Source organism: Arachis duranensis, chromosome 6 (genome assembly GCF_000817695.3).
Source record: "Arachis duranensis cultivar V14167 chromosome 6, aradu.V14167.gnm2.J7QH, whole genome shotgun sequence".
Lineage (NCBI taxonomy): Eukaryota > Viridiplantae > Streptophyta > Magnoliopsida > Fabales > Fabaceae > Arachis > Arachis duranensis.
In genome coordinates, this window is record NC_029777.3 from 19,036,368 (window position 1) to 19,048,470 (window position 12,103).

The following is a 12,103-nucleotide window of genomic DNA, read 5'->3' on the forward strand; positions in this document are numbered from 1 at the left end:
TTATTCACAGGATTCCTTTCAGAGGTGTACATGAACTGGTTATTTGTAACCATTTCAATGAGTTCTTGAGCTTCTGCAAGCATTTTCTTTAGGTGAATAGATCCACCTACAAAATGGTCCAACGACATCTTAGACAATTCAGGCAAACCATCATAGAATATATCCATGATGATCCATTCTGAGAGCATGTCAGAAGGACACTTTTTGGTCAGTTACTTGTATCTTTCCCAAGCTTCATAGAGGGATTCACCTTCTTTCTGCCTGAAGGTTTGAACATCCACTCTAAGCTTGCTCAGCTTTTGAGGAGGAAAGAATTTGGCTAAGAAAGTCGTGACCAGCTTATCCCAAGAGTTCAGGCTATCTCTAGGTTGAGAGTCCAACCATATTCTAGCTCTGTCTCTTATAGCAAAAGGGAAAAGCATAAGCTTGTAGACCTCGGGATCAACTCCATTGGTCTTAACAGTATCACAGATCTGCAAGAATTCAGTTAAGAACTGAAAGGGATCTTCTGATGGTAGTCCATAAAACTTGCAATTCTGTTGCATCAGAGAAACTAATTGAGGTTTTAGCTCAAAATTGTTTGCCCCAATGGTAGGGATTGAGATGCTTCTTCCATGAAAGTTGAAAGTTGGTGCATTGTAGTCACCAAGCATCTTCCTTGCATTGTTACTATTGTTGGGTTCGGCCATTACTTCTTTTTCGAGATTCTTTGTAAGGTTTTCTCTGAATTGTTGTGCTTTAGCTTCTCTTAGCTTCTTCTTCAGAGTCCTTTCAGGTTCAGGGTCAGCTTCAATAAGAATGTTCTTGTCCTTGCTCCTGCTCATATGAAAAAGAAGAGAATAGAAAGGAAGAGAAATCCTCTATGTCACAGTATAGAGATTCCTTAAGGTGTCAGAGAAAAATAAGAATAGAAGGGTGAGGTAGATAGAGGCGAATTCGAACATATAAGGAATGAGAGAGCCTAAATTGCTAGTAGAGGAGGAGTGTTAGTGATTAAATAGAAAGAGATGAGAGAGATGTAATTTTCGAAAATTAAATCAAAATTTAAAATAATTAGTTAATAAAAAAGAATTTTGAAAAATGGTTAATGGTTTTCGAAAATCAAAAGTGATAAAGTGGTTAGGTGGTTTTGAAAAAGATAAGAAATAATAAATTTGAAAAGATAAGAAGTTAGAAAGAGATTTTGAAATTAGAATTTAAAAAGATGTGATTTGAAAAAGATATGGTTAAAAAAAAGATATGATTGGCAAACAAGTTGAAAAGATTTGATTTTTAAAATTGATGACTTGGCTAACAAGAAACTAAAAGACATGATTCTAAAATTCAAATATTGAATCTTTCTTAACAAGAAAGTAACAAACTTGAAATTTTTTAATCAAGATTTTTGAAAATAGTGAAAGAAAAATGAGAAAGATTTGATCTTTAAAAAAGATATGATTGAAAAGATTTGATTTTGAAAGATATGATTTCAAAAATAAAAAATAAAAAATAAAAATTAAAACATGAAAAATTGAAAAAGATTTGAATTGAAAATAAAATCTCCTCTCCTGTGCCATCCTGGCGTTAAACGCCCAGAATGGTATCCATTCTGGCGTTTAACGCCCAAACTACTACCCTTTTGGGCGTTTAACGCCCAGCCAGGTACCCTGGCTGGCGTTGAACGCCAGAAATGCTTCCTTACTGGGAATTTTTCTGAACACTCAGCTTTTTCTCTGTGATTCCCCTGCTGGATGTTCTGAATCTTCAATTCCCTGTATTATTGACTTGAAAAGATATATTTTTGAATTTTTGAATTTTTAATGATGAGAGAGTCAAACAATAAAATGGATTAAAACATAAGAATGCAAGATCAAAACAAATAATGCATGCAAGGACACTTTGAATGCCAAGATGAACACCAAGAACACTTTGAGATCATGATGAACATCAAGAACATATTTTTGAAAAAATTTTAGAAAAGAAAGACATGCAAGAAAATTATTTTTTGAACACCATGCATGAGTTTTCGAAAATTTGCATGAAAAATAAAAACATGCAATTGATACCAAACTTAAAAATTGACACTGGACTCAAACAAGAAGCACAAAATATTTTTGATTTTACGATTTTATAATTTTTTTAAATTATTTTTGGAAAAGAAAATAAGAAACTCAAAATTTTTAATAAGAATTCCAGGAATCATGCAATGTTAGTCTAAAGTTTCAGTCTAAGAAGATTAGACATGGTCAGCCAAGCTTCAGCAAGACATTACATACAACAGCCAAATTGATGGGAATCAACTAGCTCCTGTGATGATGAAGGCATCATCTAAAACTCTAGAATTCGTTCTTAAAAATTCTAGAAAAAAAATAAAAAAATTACATAATCTAAGCAACAAGATGAACTGTCAGTTGTCCAAACTCGAACAATCCCCGGCAATGGTGCCAAAAACTTGGTTCATGAAATCGTGATACACAACTTCGTGCAGCTAACCAGCAAGTGCACTGGGTCGTCCAAGTAATACCTTACGTGAGTAAGGGTCAATCCCATGGAGATTGTCGGCTTGGAGCAAGCTATAGTCATCTTGTAAATCTCAGTCAGGCGGATTTAAATGGTTATAAAGCTTTGATAATTAAAAGATAAATAAACATAAAATAAAGATAGAGATACTTATGTAATTCGTTGGTGGGAATTTCAGATAAGCGTATGAAGATGCGTTATTCCTTCTAAATCTCTACTTTTCTACTGCCTTCATTCAATCATTCATACTCCTTTCCATGGCAAGCTGTATGTTGGGGATCACTGTTGTCAATGGATACCTCCCGTCCTCTTAGTGAAAATGGTCCTCTACGGTTTCTGTACGGCTAATCAACTGTCGGATTTTTCGTCTCGGATGAAAAATACCAGGCACAGCTATCGCATGGCTAATCAGCTGTCGGTTCTTGATCGTGTCAGAATAAGATCCAATGATCCTTTTGCGCACTATCACTGCACCCCACAGTCGCGATTTTGAAGCTCGTCACAGTCATCCCTTCCCAGATCCTACTCGGAATACCACAGACAAGGTTTAGACTTTCCGAATCTCAGGAATGCTGCCAATCGATTCTAGCCTATACCACGAAGATTCTAATCTCGGATTCAGATGCTCTATTGTCAGGAGAGACGATGTGAATCGTTGAAGAGAGATCCAAGAGATATGCATTCAAGTTTGTTTTTATGTAGAACAGAAGTGTTTGTCAGGCACGCGTTCATAAGTGAGAATGGTGACGAGTGTCACTTGATCATCACATTCATCATGTTCTTGTGTGCGAATGAATATCTTAGAATAAGAATAAGCTTGAATTGAATAGAAGAACAATATTACTTTGCATTAATACTCGAGGAACAGTAGAGCTCCACACCTTAATCTGTGGTGTGTAGAAACTCCACCGTTGAAAATACATAAGCAATAATGGTGTTCATTGGTTTCGGCCCTAGAGAGGGAACCAGAATAATCAAGACCCGATCCTAAGATCAAAGATGATCAAAAGATCACAGATGATCAAAAAGATGAAAAGACAATAATAAAAAGTCCTATTTATAATAAACTAATTACTAGGGTTTATAGAGATAAGTAAATAGTGCAGAAATCCATTTCCGGGGCCTACTTGGTGTGTGCTTGGGCTGAGCATTGAAGCTTTCATGTGTAGAGACTTTTCTTGGAGTTAAACACCAGCTTTGGTGCCAGTTTGGGCGTTTAACTCCAACTTGTAACTCAGTTCTAGCGTTTAACACTAGAATAGGGCAAGAAGTTGGCGTTTAAACGCCAGTTTGCATCGTCAAAACTCGGAAAAAGTATAGACTATTATATATTGCTGGAAAGCCCAGAATGTCTACATTCCAACGCAATTTAAAGCGCGCCAATTAGATTTCTGTAGTTCTAGAAAATCCATTTCGAGTGCAGGTAGGTCAGAATCCAACAGCATCTGTAGTCCTTTTTCAGCCTCTGAATCAGATTTTTGCTCAGGCCTCAATTTCAGCAAAAAAATACCTGAAATCACAGAAAAACACACAAACTCATTGTAAAGTCCAGAAATGTAAATTTTGCATAAAAACTAATAATTATATACTAAAAACTAACGAAATCATACTAAAAACTACCTAAAAATAATGCCAAAAAGCGTATAAATTATCCCCTCATTAGACGGCTGGAAGGGTTAGGGTAAGTGAGTGAGTGAGTGAGTGAGTGAGTGAGTGAGTGAGTGAGTGAGTGGGTGTGGGTAGAGTTAGGGTAAAATTAGAGTTAGAATTTTTAATTTGAGAATTAGTATTTGTTTTTGGAAAAAATGTAAAATAAGAAAATTTTGGATAAATTGAGATTTGATAATTTTAATTAATTTTAAACTCAAAATTTTATCGCTTTGATTTAATTATTTTTTGATAAATAATTTTTTGAAAATAAAATTATGGATAATTATAATAAATCACAAATAATTTATTATTTATTTTTTAACAATCAAAATAATAAGTATTGGGTTATGGTGGGTTTAGAATTTTAGTAGACAGAAGGAAAAAATCAAAACTCTATATTTTATTTTTAAGAAAGTTTTTTAAAAATTTATTTAAATGTAATAATATTTTAAATTTTAGAGTGGTAATGAAATAAAAAATAATAATTGTTATAAATTTATTTTAAATAAGAGAAGGAAGGTGACCGCCAATTAGTTATAGCTCAAACGGTATAATCTTTCCATACTCATCTAAAAGGTCGCGCGTTCGAATCTTCCTATCTTTGGTTAAAAAAAAAAGGAAGGGTGACCTAGCCAGCGGTAGAATGAAGAGTGGAAGTGAGGATTACAATTAGAGTTTTTACTTTTTACATTTGTTTTTATTTTTTAATTTTAACTATTTTTATTTATGTTTAATAATTAATTTTTTTAATTTAAAAATTTAATTTTTAGTCAATATTTAAGACTTGATTATTAATAAAAAGTTATATATTAGTTTTATAAAAAAATATAAAATAATATATACCATTTTTAAAAAATTAATCATTTAATTTTTAATTTTTTATAAAAAATAATTAATTAACACAAATAATATTTTAAAATATTAAATTTTTAAAACAAAATAAAATTATCTCAAAGATTTTAATATTTTAATATAAATTTTTTTAGTTACAAAATTTTTGTATTTTGTGACAAACAAATAATTTGTTACAAACAATATTGAATTTTGTGACAAATAAATATTTTGTTACAAAATATTTTTAACTTTTACAACAACTTCATCTTTTGTTACAAAATATTATAAAATTTTGCAACAAAATATCGGTTCGTTACAAAAGCCAATATAATTTGTAACAAGAAAAATCAAATCGTTACAAAATAACAAAACATTTTGTAACAAATTATATTGTTGTTACAAAACATTATTATTATGTAACAATTTTAAATTTGTTACAAAATTTTTGTTACAAATGTTCCATTTTCTTGTAGTGTTTGTTTGATTTCAGGCCAAATGAAGCATGGAAGAGCCACGTTAGTAGCCACGTTAGCATCATTAACATGGTCACTAACGTGGAAAGGGAGCAAGCTTGCAACGTCAGTGGTAAAGTTAATACCATTGACGCCTTTGAGTGCCATCTCAGCCCACGTTAGTTGCTACGTTAGTTACACTAACTTAGGGACTAACGTGGAAGAAAGAAAAAGCTCCCAACGTTAGTGGTAAAGTCAACACCACTAACGTTGCAAAGGCCACAAATAACCACGTTAAGAGCCACGTTAATGCCATTAACGTGAGCTCCAACGTGGGGCAACAAAGGATCGCCAACATCAGTGACACTGACTTTGTCACTGACGTTGGACTAGGCCAAGCTTACCTACGTTAGTGGCCACGTTAATGCCACTAACGTAAGGGTTAACATGGAGCAAGGGGTATAAGAAGCCAACATCAGTGACACTGACTTTGTCACTGACGTTGGAGATGGCCAGTATACCCACGTTAGTGGCCACGTTAATGCCATTAACGTGAACACTAACGTGGAAGAGGAAGAGTTTTTGCAACGTCATTGACAAAGTTATTCTCAATGACGCCTTGGAGTCATGGCATGCCTACGTTAATGACCACGTTAGTGGACCATTAACGTGGGAGAAAGGGAAATGGTGTACGTCATTGGCAAAATCAGCACCAAAGACACTATCGAAGATTAGAAAGGCTACGTTAGTGGTCATGTTGATGCCACTAACTAGTGTTAACGTAGCTCAATTGGGTTGGGACGTTAGTGATAAAGTCAGTATCACTAACGTCTTCGAACCAGAATCTATACTTAACGTTAACACTACTGATGCCTTGACTAACTGTAAACCATGCCTGACTCAACTTTTTTCTGTAAGCAAAGCTGAGCCCACTAAAGCCTGTAACTGCTTCAACTGAAGATCAAAGGCCCATATCCAAGACTTGCAAAGCTAATAGAGGAGCAGAGGAATAGTATAGAAAGGAGTAGTTTTGAACTAGAAAAGGGGATCGGAATTTGGATCTGAGGATCCAAGACTTGTAAACACTCTGTATTTACTTTCTCTGCAATTTACTTTACTTTAGAATGCATTCTTCATTTTTGATTTCCATTCCCAGAGCTATGAACAACTAAACCCCTTTTCATTAGGTTAGGGAGCTCTGTTGTAATTTGATGGATCAATTGTAATTTTCATTCTTCTTCCTCTTTCTTTTCTCTTGATTTTACTAGAAAGCTTTTGATCTTCATCCAATTGGTTAGTTATCTTGGAAAAAAACTCTCCATAACTGGATCTCCTCAGAACCTTGGAAGAGGAATGAGGAGATCATGCTAGAAATGTTTTCTCATGCTGGACCAAATTGGGATTTGGATGGATATTGTGACATTTAATCTTACCAACACTTTGATTTGGGAATGCATGTGGTATAATCAGTGACCACACTTCATCTCTTCCCATGAGCAATTAAATCAAGGAATTGAACAATTGTTCAAGCTTAGAGAGATTAGGTTGCCAAGGAATTGGAATCCAATCACTTAAGATTGCCAAGGAGATCAATGAATGCATTGATTGAGGAAGAAATGAAGATGAACTTGATCCAGAGAATGCAACATCTCCTAAGCCCAATGAATCCCCCATTTCTTATCTTACCCATTCTCTTTAATTTCTGCTATTTACTTTGATGATCACTTCCTAAAATTCCCATTTAAGATTCTGCAATTTACTTTTCTGCAATTTACATTCCACCATTTACTTTCAGCATTTACATTCCTTGTCATTTATCTTTCCCGCCATTTAATTTTCTGCAATTCTCAACTAGAACATTCCTCTAATTAAAGTTGCTTGACCAATCAATCCCTGTGGGATTCGACCTCACTCTATTGTGAGTTTTTACTTGACGACAATTCGGTATACTTGCCGAAGGGAAATTTGTTGAGAGACAAGTTTTCGTGCATCAAGTTTATGGCGCCGTTGCCGGGGATTGATTTTGTATCGACAATGATTAAATTAGAGGATAACTAGATTGAGCAATTTTCTTTTGTTTCATTTATTTCGTTTTTGTCATTTACTTTCAGTCTCAGTTATTTTCATTTATTATTTCCTTTTGTTTTATTTTCTTAGTTAATTCACAATTCTGTCAACTAATCCACTAACTGTTCGATAAATTGCTTCACTCACACTAACAGTAACCTTAACAAGAGTGATTTTTTCACTTTTCTCTTGCTTGTGTCTTGCTGATTGTATGACAGGTAGAAGAAGAGGAGCTTCAACCTCTCTTGAACACAGCTTCTTTTTTAGCCTGGCTGTGACCCTAAGCGTTTTGTTTTCCAATATTACCACAGGATACATAAACGCCATAGGCACTTAACTGGGTGAATCCAATTAGATTGTGATTCAGCTTTGTTAGAATCCTCAGAGAGTGGTGACCAGAGTTCTTAGGCACACTCTTTTGCTTTAGGGATCACGACTTTAACTGCTCAGTCTCAAGCTTTTCACTTGACACCTTCACACAATAAGCATTTAGTTAGGGGAAGGAGCTCATTTGAACTTTTTAGGCATGGGTTTTATTTCTTTTAGGCCCTCCTAACCATTAATGCTCAAAGCATTGGATCCTTGCTCTTACCTTTTGGTTTTAAGAGCTATTGGCTTTTTCTTTTTCTCTCTTCTCTTTTTTTTTATTTTTTTTCTTTCTCTTTTTCTTTCTTTTCTTTTTTCTGTTTTTTCTTGCTTCAAGAATCAATATTTGGTTTTTTCAGATTACCAATATTTTTTTATCTTTTCCATTATTCTTTCAAGAGCCAACACACTTAACTTCAACATCAAATATGCATTGTTAATTCATACATTCAGAAGATAAAAGTAATGCCACCACATCAAATAATTGGGCCATTTTTATTATATAACTCGAGTTCATGCATCTTACTTCTCTTTTTAAATAAAATTTTTCTTTTAAGCATGGTGAGAGATACATGAAATATTTCATAGCTTTAAGACATAAACAAAGATGATCATGCACTAGAAACAGGAAACAGACAATAAAATACAATGAAAAATAGGAAAATATAACATAAATTAATATAAGTAAGGGGGTAATGGAACGTGACCACCTTAGTGACGGCGGCTACTACTTCCTCTGGTGGATCCAATTGAGCGTTTAAGCTCCTCTGTGTCTCGTCCTTGCTTTTGTTGCTCTTCTCTCATAGCTCTTTGATCTTCTCTTATTTCATGGAGGATGATGGACTGCTCTTGGTGTTCCAACCTCAGTTAATCCACGTTGGAACTCAATTCTCCTAGAGAGGTATTCAGTTGATCCCAAAAAGTTTTTGGGAGAAAAATATATCCCTTGAGGCATCTCAGGAATTTCTGGAGAAGGCTGCACAAGCTCTTGTGTAGGCTCTCTTACATGCTTCATCCTTCTTTTAGTAATGGGCTTGTCCTCCTCAATGGAAATGTCTCCCTCTATGACAATGCTAGTTGAATTGCATAAGTGACAGATAAGATATGGAAATGCCAACCTTACTTGGGTGGAGGGCTTTTCTGCCACCTTGTACAGTTCTTAAGGTATCACCTCATGTACCTCCACCTCAATCCCAAGCATAATGCAGTGAATCATTATTGCTCGATCATTAGTCACTTTGGACCAGTTACTAGTAGGGATGATAGAGAGTTGGATGAATTCCAACCATCCTCTAGCTACGGGCTTGAGGTCAAGCCTTCTTAGTTGGACAGGCTTACCTTGAGCATCCATCTTCCACTGAGCTCCTTCCACACAAATGTCTGAAAGGACTTGGTCCAGCCTCTGATTGAAATTGACTCTTCTAGTGTAAGGATGTAGGTCTCCTTGCATTAATGGTAGTTGGAGTGCCACCCTTATACTTTCCGAGATGAAATCCAAGAGACGCTCTCGGACCATGGTGCGCCAATTTTTAGGATGTGGGTTTATACTTGTGTTATGCTTTTTAGTGACCCAAGCATTTGCATAAAACTCTTGCACCATTAAGATCCCAACTTCCGGGATAGGATTGGTCAGAACTTCCCAACCTCTTCTCTGGATTTCTTGTTGGATTTCTAGGTATTCATTCTTTTTTAGCCTAAAAGGGACTTCGGGGATGACCCTTTTCTTTACCACTACTTCATAGAAGTGATCTTGATGAGCCTTGGTAATGAATTTTTCCCTTTCCTAAGATTCGGATGCGGAGGCCATGGCCTTTCCTTTCCTCTTTCTTGACGTTTTACCAGACTTTGGCGCCATACTTAGGGATGGTAGAAGTAAAAAAGAAAAGCTTTTGCAACACCAAACTTAAAAAATGTGCTCGTCCTCAAGCAAATATGAACAAAAGAGAAGAAGAGATTAGAAGAATAAGAGAATAATAGAGATAGAGGGAGAGAGAGATTCGGCTAAGTGGGGATTATTGTGTATGAGGTGTGTGTCTAAAGGGTTGTATGATGGGTTATTTATAGGGGTGGGTTAGGATTGGCTTTCTGTCATGAGGGGGGATATGAGTGGGAAAGATTTGAATTTAAAATGGGTGGGGGTTGGTGGGAATTGATGGATGGGAGTGATGAAGGGTTTTAGGAAGAGAAAACAGTGATGTGGATGTGATTGGTTGAGGGTGTATGGAGAAGAGTATGTGTGGAAAAAAGGGAAAGTAGGAGAGATAGGAAGGTGGGGGTAGGTAGAGATTCTGTGGGACCCACTAGTCCTGAGAGGGTAGGGAATTCGAATTTTCTGCTCCCTTGTGGGCGTTGAACACCTAGCCTATACTCCCTGACTGGCATTCAACGCAAGCTTCTTGCTCCATGAAGGGCGTTAAACGCCCATTAGGGATTCCCTTCCTGGCGTTCAACGCCAGGTCTCTGGTCCCTGTAGGGTGTTGAACGCCCAGAATGGTCCCATTTTGGTGTTCAATGCCAGCAAAGCTGCTCCCTCTTGGGTGTTGAACACCTACCCTTCTCCCTGTGTGGCGTTCAAAGCCAGCTTTCTTACTTATATGGGGTGTTGAATGCCCCTCCTGCCCCATTGTTTAGCGTTCGATGCCAACAAGGGTTTTACTCCAGAGTGTTCTGTTTCCATCTCCGAATGTCTCTGTCTCTGACTACTACACATGATCACAAACTTTAAAAAGGAAATAACTATGAAAATAACTTAATATAACTCAAATAGAAATAACAAAAAAAATAGGAATACTATAATTATGGTTGGGTTGCCTCCCAATAAGCGCTTCTTTAATGTCACTAGTTTGGTGGTCAGCTCCTTTACGGAGATGGATAGAGGCTTAGAATTTCACCCATTAAAGTGAATATCCTTTCTGTGCTATCATGGATGAGCTTCACGTGCTCTAGAGACAAGATCTTATTCACAGTGTGTGGAATGACTGGGTTGTCTGTGAAGACAACTCTCATGCCAGGTGAGAGGCCTTCAATCAGGATTTTCTTATCCTTCCAGCCTTTAGGTACCTTTTTCTTAGTGCCTTCATTCTCAGTGCTTGATGATGGTTCCTCAACACCAAACTTATATTTGGTGTCTGGGGACTCTGTAAAGCTCTGCACAAAGAGAGAGGTTGGAACACTAAGTGTTGCACAGTTGTCTCTCCTTTAGGGAGGGAGTTGGGTTTAGGCATCTTGAACAAGATGTGATCTTTCCATAACTGTAGACCGAGCTCTCCCTTTGCCACATTAATTATGGCATTGGCAGTGGCTAGGAAAGGTCTTCTAAGGTTGATGGATTCATCCTTGTCCTCTCCAGTATCTAAGATTATAAAATCTGCAGGGATGTAAAAATTTTCAACCTTTACTAAGACATCCTCTACCAGACTATATCCCTTTTTCAGTGACTTGCCTGCCATCTCCAATGAGATTTTGGCAGCTTACACCTCAAAAATTCCAGTCTCTCCATTACAGAGAGAAGCATGAGGATTATGCTTGACCCTAGGTCGCATAAAGCCTTCTCAAAGGTAATTGTCCCTATGGTGCAAGGAATTAGGAAGCGTCTGGGATCCGGTAGCTTTTGAGGTAGTTTTTGCTGAACCAAGGCATTGAGTTCCTGGGTGAGCACTGGAGGTTCGTCCTCCAATGTCTCTGTTCCAAATAATTTGGCATTCAGCTTCATCAGAATTCCTAAGTACCGAGCAACTTGCTCTTCCCTAGTTTCCTCTTCCTCATCAGAGAAGGAGTATTCTTCATATTCAAGGGAACCTCTATGGTCTCCTCATGAGTTTTGGTTTCTTTTAGTTCTTCAATGAAGACCGGATAATTTATACGCTTTTTGGCATTGTTTTTATATAGTTTTTAGTAAGTTTAAGCTACTTTTAGGGATGTTTTCATTAGTTTTTATGTTAAATTCACATTTCTGGACTTTACTATGAGTTTGTGTGTTTTTCTGTGATTTCAGGTAAATTCTGACTGAAATTGAGGGATTTGAGCAAAACTCTGAAGAAGGCTGACAAAAGGACTGCTGATGCTGTTGGAATCTGACCTCCCTGCACTCGAAATGGATTTTCTGGAGCTACAGAACTCCAATTGGCGCGCTCTCAACGGCGTTGGAAAGTAGACATCCAGGGCTTTCCAGCAATATATAATAGTCCATACTTTATTCGAAGAATGACGACGTAACTTGGCATTAAACGCCAAGT